We start from the raw sequence: 19,239 nt of genomic DNA, 5'->3' as shown, positions 1-19,239 counted from the left end.
GTCGCTTAGCGACAATACTCCTATTATTTTGCTCTGGAACGCCCACTTTGCATCTCATTAGAGATGCAAAGGGAAGCTTAGTGAAAAAGGGTGATAACATGCGATTTTGCTTGTTAGAACCCTTTTGTTGATAGGTCGATGTTTTTATCTCCGCTTCTTTTGGCTTTTAAAGCCAAAAAAGCAGAGATAAAGCCCTTGCTAATATGCCCCTTGATTTCTTAAGAGCCCGCCTTCAGCACTGCTGTACGCTGGGGTTGACAAATACCAGGACTGGCAAGTTTTGATACCACCCTTTGCAGGTTTTCATCCCTGTTGTCTGCCTTTGTCATGGTTATCTTAGCCCTCCGTCTTTCTGTTATTTGTGCTTTTTTCTGTCTTGCTCTGATTCAAAGTCTGATCGGAGGATAAACAAGCATTGACAATGCCAATAGGTCAGGCATTGTCCGCTAACCTTTTATAATTGTAAATGTATTTATATAGCGCTTACTACCCCTGGTGAGGCATTGAAGCGCTTTTCAGTGAGAAGCATGCTCCTCCAGAACCCAAGATAGATTAGTGGTGTATTAGTAGAGGGAAATATCAGTTGTTATTGGGAGTAGTGGACATATGAGCCTGTTAGTTGGTATAGGGTAAAGGATGGGTAGAAGAGGGAAGAGTTTAGAAAGGGTCATTTGGGAGTTAATAGTAGTAAAAGTGGTTTGAGATGAGTCAGAGAGCCTGTTGGGTGGATGAATAGGATAAAGGATAGATAGAGGAGAGAAGACTTAGAAAAGGATTGTTTGGGTGTTCATTTTAATAAAAGAGGTTTGGGATGAGTCAGAAAGTGGAGGTAGGAATATTTTGAAATAGGAATAGAATGTGTCATAGAGTAGTGGTGTAGGGAGAAGAGTTTTTAAAAATCTCTGCAGTGGGAGGTAAATAAATAAAACTATAGATAGGTAACCACACATAAAGGGTATACATACATAGAGATTTTAAGATGAGAAATATGTGCAAAATAATCAGAATATATAAAAGTGTGCTAGATAAAGTCCCATATGTACATGCATGGATAAATATATTACAAACTCAGGCTTTCCATGTTTGCAGAATGTTTTTTTTTTTTTATAATAATTTCGTCTCTCCGGTGGGAGGGAAATATATAAATATATCAATATTTACCATACATAAAAGGTATACATACATAGAGATTTAAACATGATACGAAAATGCAAAATAATCAGGGGATACACAATTTTACTAGATGAAATTTTGCTGTAAGAATATTTTTTTATTTTTTTATTTCAGCAACTATAATTTACGCACTCACAATGCACTGCTTATGACCTCAGATGTTACATCACTCAAGACATGGTCAGTGACATCACTGATGACATCTCAAAATACATCACTGATGACATCAATGATGAAATTATCCGCAGAAGCACCCATACACCCACTCACAACCTTATAAAACGATCATACACCCACTCACACACCCACACAACTGACATACTCATCCATAGACCCATACAAGTACTCACACAACCACAATGTCATTGCCTTCCAATAGATAATACTAACCAGAATGCGAATTTGCCTAGCCTTGGTGCTGGGAAGTTCCAATTCTATTAAGGACTCGGAGGCGAGGATTATGCCATTCTTTCATCGCTTTATTCTCTACAGCAGCAAGAAAAACTATAACACAACTACTTTTCCCATGAACATTTGGGGGAAAGAATAAAGTCAAATATGAGTCCTATTACAGTGTCCATGTACAGGTGTCTCCCATCATGCTCCACTGTACTTGTCTCCTCCTCTTTCTTCGCGCGAAGCCAGAACATCCGTCCTCTCACGCATCTTGTTTAGAATTATCTGCTCCTGCAAAAGAACACACCATCAGATCCATCCTATATCAATAGAACGTCAGCTGTAAAACAGGAAGAGCAGTACACCACAGAGCCATAAGCGCACATTCGAAAAAGAACATAAACGCTTTACTTACATTGCATACAGGGAGGGTACACTTCCATGAAGTCACTGGGGGGGATAATCCTCGCCTCCGAGTCCTTAATAGAATTGGAACTTACCAGCACCAAGGCTAGGCAAATTCGCATTCTATGTCAGGACCGGAGGCTTCGGATTATGCCAGTTCAAAGCTTATCGACCACCAATCTGGCCACATCAATAACTGGCTTGAAATAGAACCTCTTGAACGTGGAGTCCGAGGACCAATCGGCCGCTCTCATCAGATCCTCCAACCGAGCCCCAAGGGCAAAAGCTTTAGACGCCATGGCACCTCGCGTAGAGTGAGCCCCAAACTGTTTAGTATCAATCCCCGCCTCCTGCATGATCCAACGCACCCAACGGGCGATCGTCGGTGAAGTAACTGCCTTATACGGTTTACGCAGGGCAATAAGAAGCTGTCGCTCACCCAGAGGGCGAGTATCCTCTGTCATATCCTCATAAGCACGGAGGCACTGCACTATGCACAGCTTAGGGGAGTCCTGAAAAGCCGGGTACGAAATGACCCTAGTATGCGTTTTGGTCCGCCTGCTGACGGTAAAGGAAACTCCTTCAGGAGAAAAAACCCTGGCCGTTATATCCAACGCTCGCACGTCCGAGACACGCCTGCAGGACACCAGGCACAACAACATGGCCAACTTAGCCGTCAACTCCTTACGCGTTAAAAACCTGTTCAGTTGCCAGGAAAGGAATAAATTCAGCACTCTGTTCACATCCCACAGGGCGGAGTACCGAGGCTCCGGCGGCAAGGCGAGCCGTATACCCCGCAAGAGCCTACAGACTAAGGGGTGTTCGCCAACCGGGGACCCTTGAACCAGGTCGTGCCCCACAGACACCGCCGACCGGAACGTATTGATCGATCGATAGGCCAGGCCCTGATCAGACAGTTCCGCCAGGAAATTCAAGACACGCACTACAGGTGCCCCCACGGGATCCAAACCCCGTCGCACACACCAACGGCTCCCCCGGAGCTAAGCCGATCTGTAGCGTTTGGTCGTGCTGTCGGCCCAAGCCTTGGACAGCAAGTCCTCTGCCGTTCTCGAAAGGCCAGGCAACGTCCAGCGTCGCCGGAGAGCCTCCACGCCATCAGGCGCAACGAGCCCTTAACCTGTGGGGCGCTCCCTCCGGATTCAGTAGAATGTGGGGAGACTGGGGGAGTAGGATCGGAAAATCCCAAGAAAGTTCCAGAAGAACCGGAAACCAAACTTGCGACCTCCACCACGGAGTGATCATCACTACCTGTGCCGACTGGCGGCGTAACAACGCTGACACCCGCGTTATCATTGAGAACGGTGGAAACGCATAGCCCTGTATTCCCGACCAGTCTTGGAGGAACGCATCCGTCGCCTCCGCCAGAGGGTCGGGGCGCCAGCTGAAATACCGCGGGAGCTGGTGGTCCAAGCGGGACGCGAATAGGTCCACCGAAAACGGGCCCCAAAGGTCCGAGAGCTCCGCAAACAGGGTAGGGTCCAGCTTCCAAACGCTGGCGTCCAGGATATTCCTCGAGTGCCAATCGGCCACCTCGTTCTGACGACCCGGCAAATATTCTGCCGTAACCGACACCTGGCGGTCCAGACAAAAGTGCCAGAAATCCCTGGCCAGGTCCGCTAACATCTTGGACCTGGTACCGCCCAGGTGGTTGATATAACGGACCGCCGACACGTTGTCCATCCTCAGAAGGACGCAGGATTGCACTCTGTCTTTGGTCCAACATTGCACTGCGAAGGAGCCCGCTAGCAACTCCAAGCAGTTGATATGCAAGGACTGTTCGAGAGCAGACCAGGCGCCGCCCGTGGAGAAGTCTCCGCACCGCGCCCCCCAGCCGGAACGGCTGGTGTCCGACTCTATCACGATATCTGGTGCGGAACCGAAAATCGCACGGCCATTCCAGGCTTCCATGTGCGTAAGCCACCACTGCATTTCGTCCCTCACGTCCTCCGACAAAGGAATCAGTTGAGAGTACGTCAGGCCCCTCCGCAGGTGGTACGCCTTCAAGCGCTGCATGGCGCGGTAATGAAGGGGTCCCGGGAAGATAGCCTGGATCGAAGAGGACAACAGGTCCGCTAGCCTCGCCAGGTGGCGCAAGGAAATCATCTGCTTCGCTAGGGTTTGTCGCAACTCGTGTCTGATCCGCGCCATCTTCCTGGCCGGCAAGCTCAAGGTGGCCGCCACCGAGTCTATGGCGAAACCGAGGAACGTAGCGCACTGCATGGGAACCAAGAGAGACTTCTTCTCGTTGATCACGAACCCCAGGCCTTGCAAAAGGTTGACCGCAGACTGCAACTGTGACCGCAGTCTCTCGGGGCACTGGTCCATGAGCAGCATGTCGTCTAGGTAGACTATCATCCTGACCCCCTGAGCCCGCAAGGCCTCCACCACCGGCCGCAACACCTTTGTGAAGCACCACGGAGAGTCCGAAAGGAAGAGTGGTAAACTCTTAAACCTGGCCGTCCCACCTGAACTGGAGGAAACGCCGATGAGGGGGAAAAATGGGAATCGTTAGGTAAGCGTCTTTCAAGTCCAGCCTGACCATCCAGTCGGACTGTCGCAAGACGTCGCGCAGGAGATGTATCCCTTCCATTTTGAAATGCCGATACACCAACCACTCGTTGAACTCCTTCAAATTTATCACGGGGGGCATGGCCAAGATGGCGGGGTGAGCGGACGCTTCCTCCCGCAGCTCCTCCAGCCCGGCTAGGCTCGAGCCCTTTTTCTTCAGCTTTTCTCCCCCCGCTGATGCTCAGCGGCTGAGAGGAGTGTGGCGGAGAACCTGGTGCACACATTGATGCCGCTTTGGCCCTGATCGCTCCGGTGGAAGCACCTCAAAAGACCGATTGAAGATCGAGAGACGACGGAGCGCCTGGGAGGCGGAGCGTATCGGAGTGCTGTCCATGCACCTCGGCTGGGCCTAGTGCTGAAAGTTGGCGATCTGGGTGGAGACCGTCCCGGCGCTCGACGGAGGTAGAAGGAGGGCTACCGGCTGGGGGGCCCGCTACGCGGGGGACTCTGAGTGCGTGCCCTGGTGCTTGGACTTGAGGCTGTGGCCTCCTGCATGGCGAGGGCCCCGGTCCCGGGGTTGGAGGACGATCGACTTGAGACCGGGGCCAGATCTGCCAATTTTTCTAAATAACCGAGCGGCCCCGGTTGTGGAACTTTCCGGATTGCCTGGTGTCTGGAGTGGCCCGGTGGTGTCGCCGGGCTCGGGCGATCTGCTTGGCCCCACCCAGCCGCCATTTTGTCCTCGAGGGGTCGGTGTCGTTGGCCTCCTCCGGAGTCCCTTGAAGGCAGTTTCCTGCACCCTCCGCCTCTGCACAGCTATCTCCCTGTGGCGGAGCGTACTGGCCGGGGTCCCCCCAGTGTAGGTTCCGGCTGCCGTCTCGACTGGGCGCCCACGACTTGTTGTGCCCGGACCGACCCGCCATTTTGTCGTCTGTGGCGCAGGTCCCTGGTCTTGCCGGGAGCTCCCCATAGCGAGTACTTGCTGGTGGTTGGCCATTCCCCGGGGCGGTCGGGCCTGTGCCCGCTCATCGCTTGAGGCGCTTGGAATGTCTGGAAGAGGTGGTTCGAGGAAGGGGGACCGCACCCTGCCGGATATGCTTGGCAGGGCCCAGCAGCAACGGGACAGAGCACAGCCGTCACCGGGGTCTTCCCAGGCCTCGGCGGACGCGCCCGGGGGAGAACCCCCTGTCACGAGATCTTTCATGGAAGAGCTGTTCAGTTCCCTTAAGGAGGACTTCCAGACGCTGAAGCGGGAAGTGGCTAGTGAGGTCCGTGAGGTCCGCAGAGAGGTGGAGGGCCTCGGTGAACGGGTTGAGACGGTGGAGACGGCGGCCCAACGCCGGGACGACGAGATTGTCCACTTACAACAGGACGTTCTCCGTCTCCGGGAGCAATGCGTTGAGCTCCAGGCCCACTCCGAGGACCTTGAGAACAGGTCAAGGAGAAATAACATTCGAGTGCGTGGTGTGCAGTCTGCGGACGAAGGGACTGACCTGGTGGGCTATCTGCAGAACTTGTTCCGGGAGATCCTGGGGGAGGCCGCGGTCTTTCCTATCCGCATTGATAGAGCTCACAGAGTTGGACGACAGCGCCAGTCATCGGCGCCCCCGCCGGACATCTTAGCTTTCCTGCCCGACTTCCCGTTGAAGGAGCGCATCATGTCTGAAGCCCGTAGGAAACAGCCACTGACTTTCCGGGAGCGGCCTGTGGCGCTCTATCAGGACCTGTCCGCCATCACGCTGCAGAAGCGCAGGTCCTTCAGGATTGCCACCGACTTCTTGCGCGAACATGAGACGCCGTACTCCTGGGGGCACCCCTTCCGCTTGATCTTTCGCTGGAACGGAGTGCTACATCAGCTACGCTCCTTGCAAGACGTTTGCGGTGTCCTGGGGCTCACGGCTACAGAGGAGGATGGAGCCACGCCGTCCTGGAGGCGATCGGAGAGAGGGGGCCGACGGAGGTCAGCGAGGAGACGATCGACGGCGAGTGCTGGGCGTCCTGATTCCCCTACCATCAGGGCGGACATGGCCAGTGCCTTGAGGGCGGCGGCCAGGGACTCAGCCGACTCCAATGGCGTGGCCTTGACGGCCTAGACTCACTCCGGGGGGAGATGACCATAGCTTCTTCGATGCCAGGTTTGGGGCTGGGGGGGGTCGGGGGGGAGCGGGTGGAGGTGAGTGGCCGGACGTCCACTTTTCTATTTTCTACGGACTTGCCCGTTTCGGGGCTTGACTGAGACAATGGGCTGTTTGAGTTGGCATTTGGCTAGTTGCCGTGGGTGTGTTTGGGGTGGGGTTGGGTGTTGTTCTAGAGTTGGGGAAGTCCCGTCCGATGTTGTCCATGCCCACGCTTGGCCTGCTCTGGCCTGTCCCGCGCAGTTGCCCCGCGCCACCCCCCCCCTCTGGTTCCTTGCCCGCAGCGTAGCGTTCCTGGTCCCTGGGAGACATGTCGTCCCTGAAGGTGGTGACCCTTAATGTTAAGGGACTGAATATTCCTGTTAAGCGCAGGGCGATTTTGTCTCTGCTTGAGGGGACGCAGGCTGACATCTGCCTTTTGCAGGAGACCCACTTATTGTCCCGTGACTGCCATAGATTGCGCTCTGCTAAGTTCCCCACCCAGTTTTTCTCCTCTGCAGCGACCAAAACCGCGGGGGTGGCCATTCTCATAGCGAGCTCCTTCAGGGGGGAGGTGCTATATAAATATGCTGAACAGAAGGGGAGGCTTCTGGCATTTCGCTTCCGCTTGGGAGGTATAGCGTTTACAGTTGGCTCTGTCTATAGCCCGAATGACCACCAAGAACGCTTCTTGTACTCAGTACTGGTGGATGTCACTGCCTCTTCTGACCGACATGTTATTCTAGGGGGGGACCTTAATATCGTCTTTGATTCAATATTGGATAGATCAGCGCAGCGGTTTCCACAGACTGGAGAACTTTCCCAGGCTGTGAAGGCCCGGATTGCGGACATGGATTTGCATGACCTTTGGCGCTCCATGCACCCCACGGATAGGGTCTACTCCTATTTTTCGCATGCGCACCGAACCTACGCACGGTTGGACTATCTTTTGGTTAGTGGGCCGATGCGCGCCGCTGCTACGGCGGCGGACGTTGGGGTCCTGACTCTGTCTGACCATGCGCCGGTTACTGGTGCGTTTGCGTGGCCGGCGGCCTCCCCCTCTCGGGGGGTGTGGCGCCTTAGGGACACCCTTTTGCACAAGAAAACGGTGGTGAAACGTATTGAAGAGGTCATACAGGACTATCAGACACACAATAGTAATACAGACACTTCACTAGCGACACAGTGGGCTGCATTGAAGGCGGTTCTTCGGGGGGAGTTCATCTCCATCTCCTCGGCGGAAAATAGGGAGCGGAAGAGGGGTGAACTGACTACTCAGGTTCGGGAGCTTGAGCAGGTCCACCGCCGTACGGGTGCTCCGAGGGTTTGGAGGCAGCTGAAGGCGGCAAGGAAGCTCCTGTCGGCGCTGGACCTGGATAGAGCGGAATACGCTGCCTTGCGCTTGAAGCATGCCTACTACACAGGGGGGGACAGGTGCAGCAAGCTCCTGGCGCATCGGCTTCGGGTCGCGCGACAGCGCAACGTAGTGAAGGAACTCTTGAGTACAGACGGAGTGGCCGTTTCCGGGGACGCGGAGGTGGCGGAAACCTTCTGCAGTTTCTATGAGGCGCTGTACGCTGGGGAGCCCTCCTCGCCGCGGGACACCGAGGAATATCTAGAGTCGGTGCCCCTTCCGGCGCTGGATCCCGTTCAGGCGGAATATCTGGAGCGGGATATTCACGTTGAGGAGGTGATTTCCGCTATAGCTAGGTTGAAGCACGGGAAGGCCCCGGGCCCGGACGGTTACACGTCCCTGTTTTATAAGACCTTTTGCCCGGTTGTGGCCCCTGTCTTAACTCGGCTATTTAACTCCTTCTCCGACCCAGGAGCCATCCCACCGGATCTCCTGAGTGCGACGGTCTCGGTGATTCCGAAACCCGGGAAGGACCGGGCTTTATGCGGCTCGTATAGGCCCATCTCGCTTCTAAATGTCGACCTCAAGCTGTACACGGGGATTCTGGCGTCCAGGCTGGCCCTGCACCTCCCCGGTTTGGTTGAGGCGGACCAAGCTGGCTTTGTGCCCGGCAGGCAGACGGTCGACAATACCAAGCGGGTGACGCACGTTTTAGAGAAGGCTTCGCGAATCCCGGGGGAGCGGATGTTGTTGGCAGTGGACGCGGAGAAGGCCTTTGATAGAGTTCAATGGCCGTATCTCGAGCTGGTCCTCAGGAAACTGGGAATTGGTGATAAATTCCGCACAATGGTCTTCAACTGCTATAAGTATCCTTCAGCGTCGGTGCGAGTCAACGGGTGCAGCTCCCGTGGTTTTGCAATCGAGCGCGGCACGAGGCAGGGCTGCCCCCTCTCTCCACTCCTCTTTGCTCTACATGGAGCCATTCGCCCAGAGGATCCGCCACAATCCGGATGCTATTGGGATCAGGATGTGCCAGTATGTCCACACGGTCAGCCTCTATGCGGACGATGTCCTGCTGACCCTGGACGACCCTAGGAGGTCCTTACCCGCCTGCATCCGCGAGTTGGATGCCTTTTCACGTGTGGCCGGCTTTAAAATGAACATGAGCAAGTCGGTGGCTTTAGATGTGTCTCTGGCTGCGGACACTAGGAGGGACCTTCAGCGACTCTTCCCTATGCAGTGGTCATCGTCCCTTGTACCATACTTAGGGATCCTACTGGCACCCACGTTGCCAGCGATGGTGACGGCCAATTACACTTCTCTCAGTAAAAAGATCAGGGAGGAGCTCGGCCGCTGGAGTAAGGGCCTACTATCCTGGCTGGGAAGGATCGCGGCGGTTAAGATGACGGTATTGCCCCAGATACTATATCTTTTCCGAGCCCTACCTCTCCAGCCTCCAGTGGGCTGGATTAGACAAACGCAGGCCGACATCTCCCGCTTTGTCTGGCAAGGCCGCAAGCCGCGGATGAAGAGGGTTCTTTCCACGCTTGCCCCGGAAGCGGGGGGCCTTGGTATTCCAGACCTCCGTAAGTACTTTCAGGCGGCGCAGCTACGATACCTTGTGGAGTGGAGCAGGTGGGAGTCCGATAAACATTGGCTTTTTCAGGACCAGGCGGTGGCGGGCCGCACCCTACAGGAGGTTCCATTCTTGCGCCGTGCTCACCGCCCCCCCAACCTTTACGCTTCTTTCGTTACGCGGGTTCCCTTGAGGGTGTGGGACGCAGTCTGCGAGGCCCGGGACCTTACCACTTTCCCTTCACCATTTACACCCATAGTGGATAATCCTGACTTCTCCCCGGGGATGGAGCCGGGCGCTTTCTCCCATTAGAGGACTGCGGGCTGCCGGGCGCTCTTTCAGGTCTATGGGCCGGAAGGCGTGGTTCCCTTTCAGCAGCTTCGGCAGGAGTTCGGCCTGACAGAGCGGGATAGACTACGTTACATGCAGGTCCGACATTGGGCCCTCCAGCCCCAGGTGCGGGGCACCGCTGATCGTCAAATTACACCGTATGAGCGGTGGCTGGTGACCCGAACCTCTGATGCTAAATTGATTACTGATCTTTATAAGCATCTACAGCCCCCACCGTTCCACTATTATAACCCGGGGAGGGAACGATGGCACAGGGAACTGGGCAGGACACTCAGCCACAAGGAATGGGACCAGATCGCACACCGGGCAAGACACTCTGCGTACCATACCGGCCTTACGGAGACATTTACCAAGGTGTCCACGTACTGGTACTACACCCCAGAGAGACTGTATGAGATGAATAGGCACATTGATAAGGGGTGCTGGAGAGGTTGCGGGCAGGTGGGGACCCTCTCACATATTCTTTGGGATTGTCCCTTGCTGGCCGCCTATTGGAAGGAAGTTCTGGATGAGGTGGATAAGCACTTTGAAATTGAGCTCCCGCGCTTTACGGCGTATGTATTGCTGGGCCTCCCTAATGGCCTAATGTATCCGCTGAAGTCCCGCAGGGGCAGGCAGATCGCAATCGCGCTGGGGTCTGCGGTCCAGAATATCCTCATCCATTGGCGCACTACCACTGTCCCCTCCATCACGGGTTGGTTACATAGACTCTGGCACGTGTTGGGAATGGAGAAACTGTCGCTTACGGTGGCGGGGGAGATAGATCAATTTGATGAGCTGTGGCAACCCTTCCTTACGCTGTTAACCACCGAATTCAGGGAGCTCACCTGCCCGAGGTACCTCAGGCTTCTGAGGCTGACGCCGCCGGCGACTCCGGCAGACTAGAATGAGTGGGGGGCAGGTTCTTAGTGAGGGGGGGTGTGGCTCTGGGGCGGGTAGTACTGGTAATGGGCCATTGAACGGGGGGGTTGGGGGGAGTTGGGGAGTTGGTTTTTTCTTTGGGGCGGGGGTTCTAGAGGGGATGGGCTGTGCTTTTTGGTGTCAATTTCATTGCCTTCTTTGATCAGATTTGGGGTGCTGGATATGCGCAGAGTGGAGATATAAATTGCATTTCATTTTCTCATCTGCTATTGCTTCTCCTCTGGCCTAACGAACTGTTCCACGAGCACGCTCCTGATGCTACGATTTTTCTCTTATTGTACTGTATGTAACCCTAACCTCCTGTTCCCTCTCCCCGTGTTCTTTTGTCTTAATAAAATGCTTTAAACCTAAATTTATCACGGGGCGACTGCCCCCATCGACCTTGTAGACTAAGAAAAGATTGCTTATAAAACCTGAGGGGTGCTCGCAAGCGCAACAAATCGCCCCTTTTTGGAGGAGGGCAGCGACCTCTTCGCTCACCAAAACCGCATCGCGCTGGGAAAAGGTAATGGGGCGAGGACGCTGTAGCTGACACGGACGGCCATGGAACTCCATTTGGAAGCCCTGAACCGTCTGCAGCACCCAAGCATCGCTGGTAAGGGAGGCCCATGCAGGAAGAAACTGCGCCAAGCGCCCCCCCACTTTCAAACTCGCGGAAGGCAGTACACTCACCTCGGCCACCGCCTTGTTGTTGGCCACGCTGACCTCCACGACCTCCGAACTTCTGCCCTCTCGTGGGGTAGAAATTATTGAACCTGACCTTATCCTGGTACTGGCCACGTCCGGAGCCTTGACCTCGATCTGAGCTGGCGCCCCGGCCGAACAGGCGGCCCCTGCCTCGTCCGGCCTTGTCGAAAACCCAGGGCGCGAAAACCTTTTTAATATTGGACTGGGCACAATCCAGGGACGTGAAGGTGGCAACAAACTTCCCCAGTTCCTTGATGAACGGGTCACCAAACAAGCCCCCCTGGGCTACAGCACCCGCCTCCGACGAGGCGAGGTCGCCCAGCTTGGGATCCACCTTGATAAGCAGGGAGCGCCTCCGCTCCGTAGAGAGGGCGCAGTTGGCGTTGCCAAGGAAAATAATGGCCCTCTGGGCCCAGTTGGAAAGAACCTCCGGGGAAATCGCGTCACCCGACACCTTGGCCTCCTCCGCCATATCCAGGATCTTGGTAAGGGGCCCGACAGCATCCAGAAGCTTGTCCTGGCAAGTGCGCCAGGACCTGTCGATACCCTTCCGCGAGTCCTTGACAAATATTTGTAGTAGGGTGGCCATCTTCAGATCGATGTCCGGGGTCATGGCCACCTTGCCTTCCAACGACGGCCGGGGACACTCCGCGCGCAGGCGGCTCCTAGCATCCTTGTCCACCGGCTTCCTCAGCCTATTAGCGACGTACTGGGCCACCTTGTCACACGGGACCCACTCTGATGAACGGGGGTGGACGATATTGTCCGGGTCCAGCATGTCCGACGGACCTGCGGAGGATGAGGGCTGAGAAGGGAGCCACGACCTGGAAGAACAGGCCTCTTCCTCCGAGTCCGGAGAGTCGTCGTCTTCGCGCTGCGGGTCCGGAGACATCGCAGGTGGAGAAAGCGGTGGAGCCTCCGAGGGAAGAGGAGCGGGAGGCTGTGTGTCCTCCAGGGCCTTGAAGGCATTCTTTACCCTGGCAAAAGCCGCCGAATCAACCCCCTCAGTGCAAGGCTTCTTGGGAGGAGGCGGGGTAGGGGACGAATCTGGCCCGGAGGCTGGGACCGGCGCCGGAAGCAAGGCGGCAAACTTGGCATAGGCCTCGTCCAGGCGCGCCGAAAGACGTTGTTCCAGGGGGACCATAGCCTGGTCGACCGCGCGGTAGATGGAGTCGTCGACCGCCTGGTAAAAGTCATCGTCCAACGGGACATAGTTAAGGGGGTCCTCCTCCGGATAATTGTCCGTGTTCCCCTGCATAGCGAGTTAAATTAGGCTCTAGCAACGGGAACGGCAGACAAGACCAATGACCCTCCTCAGGGCGCTCTATAGTCTGGGGAGTCCCAGCGATATGGGTGGCTAGAGGCACACAATGAACGGGCAAAGCCCTGGAAACGCTGCAGCCCACAGAGTCTCGGGGCGCCTCCCGGCAAAGCGTTCCCACAGCACAATTACGACCCTGTAGGGTGTTCGTCAAAAGTACAACCCAAAAGGCGTTCAGAAGCAAAGGGAAAAACCTAATTGCGACCCCGCAGGGTGTCAGAGCCGGGAGGCTAGGCACGGGTCCGCTGGTGACAGGAGCGCGCCAGAACACTCCAGAAGCTTCTGGGAGCGCCCCTTCAGCAAACGAGACACCTGCCCCTGGTGGCGGCGCCACCACACCGCACACTACTGGGCAAAGATCGCGTAAGGAGCGCACTAGGCGTCCCGCAACCAATCAAGGGAATCTGTGGAGAAAGAACAGAAACCCGACACTCGGCCCAAAGGCCAAAGGCACCACACAGAAACCCAAAACCCAGGAGAGAAGTAAAAAACAAACTTAACTTGCTGCGAGCAGCGAAGAAAGAGGAGGAGACAAGTACAGTGGAGCATGATGGGAGACACCTGTACATGGACACTGTAATAGGACTCATGTTTGACTTTATTCTTTCCCCCAAATGTTCATGGGAAAAGTAGTTGTGTTATATTTTTTCTTGCTGCTGTAGAGAATAAAGCGATGAAAGAATGGCATAATCCGAAGCCTCCGGTCCTGACATAGAATTCCAAGTGTCTTTGTTTAAATTGACGTGCATATGAGCCGCTCTTAATGAGACAGTACAGGATCACTATACTGCATGCGTAATAACCCAAGGCAAAGATGTTGCAGCTATAGCATTAATCTACTTTGCATGGTAAGTCTAGTAAAAATGTATGTGAAGTTAAGAACAGTAAATATATACCTACCCTTTATTTAGTGGTTGGTGATGCAGTAAATACAATACTTTGTAGGGTAATATTATGGGTCTCGATGTAGTGCGATACAATCAAACAAATTGTATGAGCAACGACAAAACTTCCAGGAAGCATGTCTTGCCATGTTTAAAGCTGCGAAGAGGTGTTCATTCTGGTTAGTATTATCTATGAGCTCCTCCCAAAGGCTGTCCTTGCCATCATCATGGCCACAGAGAGTTGCAGTTGCATTGCAAGGCGCATTGGAATCAAATTTTATGACATTCAATGCTTAAAAAACGCAAGTCAAAAGGCTGTTAGGAGCAGTGCTGCTCCTGCTCACAGGGGCACATGGTCTTGTGACTGATGATGGAGTGTGACCCCCTTTGATTCCTGTGTGTTTATTATGTTATTGATAGGTATGTACTGTTAGACCTGACCCTTTTTGCAGGTGTATCCCCAAACCTTTTGCCATTTTGCCTCCCATTTTTCTGACCTGTTTTTGTTGCCGTTAGGACTCTTTACCACTTCTAGTCAGTGATAAAAGGCATATGCTCTCTGTGTAAAATGTGTTTATGGATTGGTGTTTCCATGATTGCCCTGTTTGATTTACTGGTAAGTCCCTAATAAAGTGCACAGTGTGCGCCAAAGGCCTGCAAATCAAATGCTACTAGTGGTCCTTCAGCAATGGTTGTGCCTCCCACATAAGTAGCCTTTCAAATGTGTCTCAAACCTGCCACTGCAGCGCCTGTGTGCACAGTTTTTAACTGCCATGTCAAACTGGCAAGTACACCCACTTGCCGGCCCACCCTTCCCCTACATGTAAGATACCCCTAAAGTAGGACCAAGGTGCCACCATGGGCAGTGTGCAGTGTATGTTAAAGGTAGGACATGTGCTGGGGTGAGTTATATGTCCTGATAGTGAAATACGGTGCATTTCGTTTTTCACTATTGCAAGGACTAGCTCTCCCAGAGGCTATCATTGGAGTTGCGGCGTAACATTTTACACGTGTAATTGTCAATCGGAGCGAGGTTTGGAGTTTAGGCTCTCTTAACTCAGAATTTAATAACACACCTTTTAGTAGAGGTGGTTTTGAAATTATGTGTTGAAAAATGCCACTTTTAGTAAGTGGGCATTTTCTTGTTTAACCATCTTGTGTACCTCTGCCTGTTTGTGTATTCACCATCTGGTTTTGGAGTGACAGGAGCTAGGGATGTGCATTCACTCTAGACAGTCAAAAGGGGGGTTGAGGTGTGTCCTACCATTCCTGGGTGACTCATAGTCAGGCTGAATAGACCTTTCAGCATTTAGGGTGGTGGGAGGAGTTTTCACCAGCACCTGACTAGGCTGTCTCTGCTCTGCACAATGCTGTCTCCATCTCCTATAGTGAAGCTGGACCACAGAGGGCAGAACTGGTTTTTACTGAGCTCGGAGATCCTGGAAACAAAGACTACAAAGAGAAAATAGTGTATAAGTAGTAGACCTTAAACCCCAGAACTTTAGATTAATATGTGACTAAGAGGACCCTGTCAAGAAGAAGCACTGAAGAGCTGTCCGGAGGAGAACTGTCCCTTTGCTGTGTGTTGATTTGCTGGGTTGCCCTGCAGTTGTTACTTCTATCTGTGGGCAGTGGAAAGGACTGAACTTTTGCCTTGCTGTGGTATCCTGCTTAAGAAGATTCTCCAAGGGCTTCAAGTAGAGCTTACCTTCTGTACTGAAGTCTCAGGGACACAAAGAATTCACCTACAACATGCTACCCAACATGTGGACTACTCTTCTGGACTCCTGATTGCCAAAGGGGGCCAATTCCTGCTCCTTGGCCCTTGGAATCGTGTGGTTGGTGCTACATCCCAAGAAAAATAACTATGTCGGCAGCGCCACCGCCAGTGATGGCGCAAACTTCACTGCAGCCATGGGCAGCGCGCGTGAAGAGCACGATGGACTGCCGCACCTGCACTGTACCTCCGACGCCTGCAGGTTATCGACGTGGGTGGCTTCCCGAACTCATTGACTCCGCACTGATGAATGGAACTGACGCTTCACTGCCTACACCACCTTACCTCCCCTGCCAGCCCGAACTCGACGCCTCGCCTCCTCGCATACTTGGCGCCTCGCCTCTCCTATGGCAGTAAGGAGCCAGCCTTGCCTTGGCCTTGACAACTCACATCTATTACACCATGCCCGGTGTGCTGACTTTGTCTCCAAAGTACGGTTACTTGGGGGTCCATGTGACTCCATGGTTGGTCCACGCACCTGGCGGTCAGCTTCGTTCTTTGGATTTGTGCCTGTCCCAAATTCGTAAAACCCTCAGTTGGAGCTATATGTTTCTACAAGCGTTATTTTTGCAATATTCGTTCTAAAAGTGATATATTGATATATGTAAGCTGGATTTTCATTTTTTTGATCTTGTTTGGTTCAGATAAAGATACTTTACTTTTCTAAACTGGTGTGGTATCCATATGTAAAACGTTCACTGTGTTACTGTGTGTGTAATGTACAAAAGCTTTACACTTTGCCTCTAAGATAAGCCTGTCTGCTCGTGCCAAGGTCAAATGGGGGTAATCAGGGGTTATTTAGAAGTGTAATCCCTTTATCCTGACTAGAAGGAAGAGTCCCTACTTGGACAGGATGCATACCACTGCCAACTAGAGACCCCCATTTCTAACATGTACCATGTTTACATTAGTAGGAGCTGAAGCTCTTTGGTTTGTACATTGTTCATGGCATGTTTGACAAAGGCTTTCTGCAAAGGCCCAGCTAGAGTGTAAGGCTCCTTGGTTTGCAGTGTGTTAGTAGTGTAGCTGAGCGAAAGCTGTAGTAAATGCTACGCAGTAGTCTGCACCTCCTGTGTTTAATGTATGTTCTTGGTGCTCGTGACTGAAAGCTACAGCAAATGCGTGGCCATAGCATGTGCCTCCTGTGTTTATGCCATGTTCCTGGTGCCCTTGACTGATAGCTACAGAAAATGCATGACCATAGCATAAGGCCCCTGTGTTTATAGCATGCTCCTGGTGGGGGTGACCGAAAGCTACAGTAAATGCATGGCCGTAGCGTGCAGCTCCTATGTTTATAGCATGCTTGTGGCAGGTGACCAAAAATGCATGTCCATAGCATTCGGCTCCTGTGTTTATAGCATGTTCCTGGTGCACGTAACAAAAAGATACAGTAAATGGGTGGTAGTAGCTTACAGCTCCTGTGTTTGTAGTTTGTGTTTGTGTTGACCAAGAGCTTCAATAAAATCAGGGCGACAGCGTGGGGCTCCTGGACTTGCAGCATGCTCACAGGGGTGTCTCCTCCATTAAGGCGGAGGAGCGTAGCCCCTTCAAAAAATGCCCCCAAGGATAGAAAAATAAAATGGTAATAAATTACCATTTTATTTTTCAAAACCCCATCCTGAGCCAGTCAGGCAGCAGCAGAAAGCAGTGATGGGCAGACAGGGCACTTAGGTTTACAGTGTGAATGTCTTATTGGCCCGCCATCTTGCAGCGGCCAGCACGACATGCACAGTTTAAACCTCTCTAACTCAGCTGTCTCATACAGCTGGGTTAGAGACGGCATAGGGCTCCAGTGCCCTCGATAGTGGTGAGAGGATCCGCTCCCTCCAATCCAGCAATTTCCTGGTCCCTGCCTGCCTGGAGAACAGAAGACCCGAGCGAGGAGGACATCGTGCCAGCATTGCAAGTAAGCATCTTCTTCTTTTTATTTTTTTTATTAACTTTTACATTTTTCACTCCTGCCTCACTACCTTCCTTACATGCCAGCCGCCACTGCATGTTTATGATGTCCCTGACAGGAAAGTGCCTATAAGGAAAGGCTATGTTGAAAGGTTTATATTTTGCAGGAAGTTCATGGTCTCACTGAGACTCTGTGGTTTGCATCATGTTCATGACCTTGCTGACAGGATCCTTTTACAGGTACTTAAATATGATATGAGGATCCCTGGGTTGGAGATGTTTCCAATCTCGCTGAGAGAGGTCTACTATGGAGCAGTAGCGGTCGGTGGTGGGAGTGCTGCCGGGCGGTGATGTGGGGCGGGGCAGGGTGGGGGGTAATAAACTACGGAATACGGCCAAATACAGGTAAGTAAACATAAAATTAAATAAAACAAATTTCATTGCGTGCACTGCATCGCCAAATGCGATGCAGTGCGAGCAGCGAAATTCATTTTTTTTATTTTTATGTTTCTTAACCTGTATTTGCCAGTATTCCGTGGTTTACTAACCCCCACCCTACCCCTCCCCGACCCATGTCACCGCCCGGCAGCACTCCCACCACCGACCGCTACTGCTATGGAGGTGTGCAAGTGTGTGAGACTGCTTGTAGGATATTCATGGTCTTGTTGGCAGAGCCTACCTCAGATGTTGGTTGTAAGATGAAGCTCCTTGGCATTGCTTAGTAGGATCCCATGAGTCCTGGACTCGATCCTGCTTGAACCTCTAGCAGTTGCATATTTGGTGACGCCTCACTCCATGTCATTACAGAACACTGTTTCAAGTCTAGGAGATGCAAATAATTACAGTGCGGTGTGTTGGTCTAGTTCAGTCGATGGATTTAAACTAATACTATGATACCCAAAATGCAGTAGGTGGTGACACAAAAACCCAGGAATTAAGATAGTGTCCATGATGGGGAACGGCCGGAACAACGCGGGCAGAGGCATGTGTGCCGGAACACCACAAGCGTAACCACGCATGCCGGAACAACGCATCTACCTTAACCATGTATATGCATGGTTAAGGCAGATAGCGCTCTAGTGTTCAGGATGGGCAGGGAAGCGTTGAAACAGGAAGCTCTGGACGCGTACAGCTAAGTGGGGCTGGCGCCAGGTTTGGGGAGGAGTTTTTAGGAGTGAGCGCTTTTAGGAATCAGGGCGTGGAGGATCAGGGTAGTTTTTTTTAATTGGGGCAGGGTTTTAGGCCTCAGGAAAGTGGAAGGGATTGGGGTCGTTTTAGAAAGGGTGAGGTGTTTAGGGCTAGTTTCAAGGGGTGGATTAGAGGGGGAGTTTCTAGGAGTGGGTGGCGGTTTTAGGGCTTATGGCATGGGGAGCCGGGCAGTTTTTTTGGGAGGGGGTAGGGTTTTCCTCAGGGCAGAAGCAGAGGTAAGGGACAGCACAGGGTCGGGGTAGAATATGGTAAGGGCAGGCATGGTTTTAGGCCACAGTGGGAGGGGAAGGGATAGTTTAAGGTTAGGGCAGCTTTTAGGCCTCAGGGTGGGTGGGGCAACGAAGGGAGTTTGAATTTTAGGGCTTAAGGTGGGTGGGTCAGAGTAGTTGGCAATCTTAGTCACCCATATCTTACCATTCATGCCTTTACAATGAAAATGCATGGTAAAGGCATGCATGGTGAAGGAACGGGTGGTTAAGACACATTCTTGGTTCGGGCTGCATGGTAGAGGTACTCGTGGTTTAGCCTTGCGTGCCTCTGTCATACAACTGTCCATAATGGCATAGAGTGTGATGGTCACCCTAGTTGCATATGCACACGATGAGGGTCTGCACCCATTCTGCCGCTGTTTTTCCAAGAGACC

The 19,239-nt window shown here is 52.8% G+C and overlaps 1 protein-coding gene across 1 annotated transcript in view; it reads left to right on the top strand.

The window, feature by feature from the left end:
- Positions 1-19,239, top strand: part of PTPRZ1 (protein tyrosine phosphatase receptor type Z1) — a 652,698-nt gene that overhangs the window by 487,437 nt on the left and 146,022 nt on the right. The window lies entirely within an intron of this gene.

This window comes from Lissotriton vulgaris, chromosome 1_1 (assembly GCF_964263255.1).
Source record: "Lissotriton vulgaris chromosome 1_1, aLisVul1.2, whole genome shotgun sequence".
Lineage (NCBI taxonomy): Eukaryota > Metazoa > Chordata > Amphibia > Caudata > Salamandridae > Lissotriton > Lissotriton vulgaris.
Note: the sequence above shows the minus strand (reverse complement) of the source record. Positions and strands in the feature narration are given on the sequence as shown.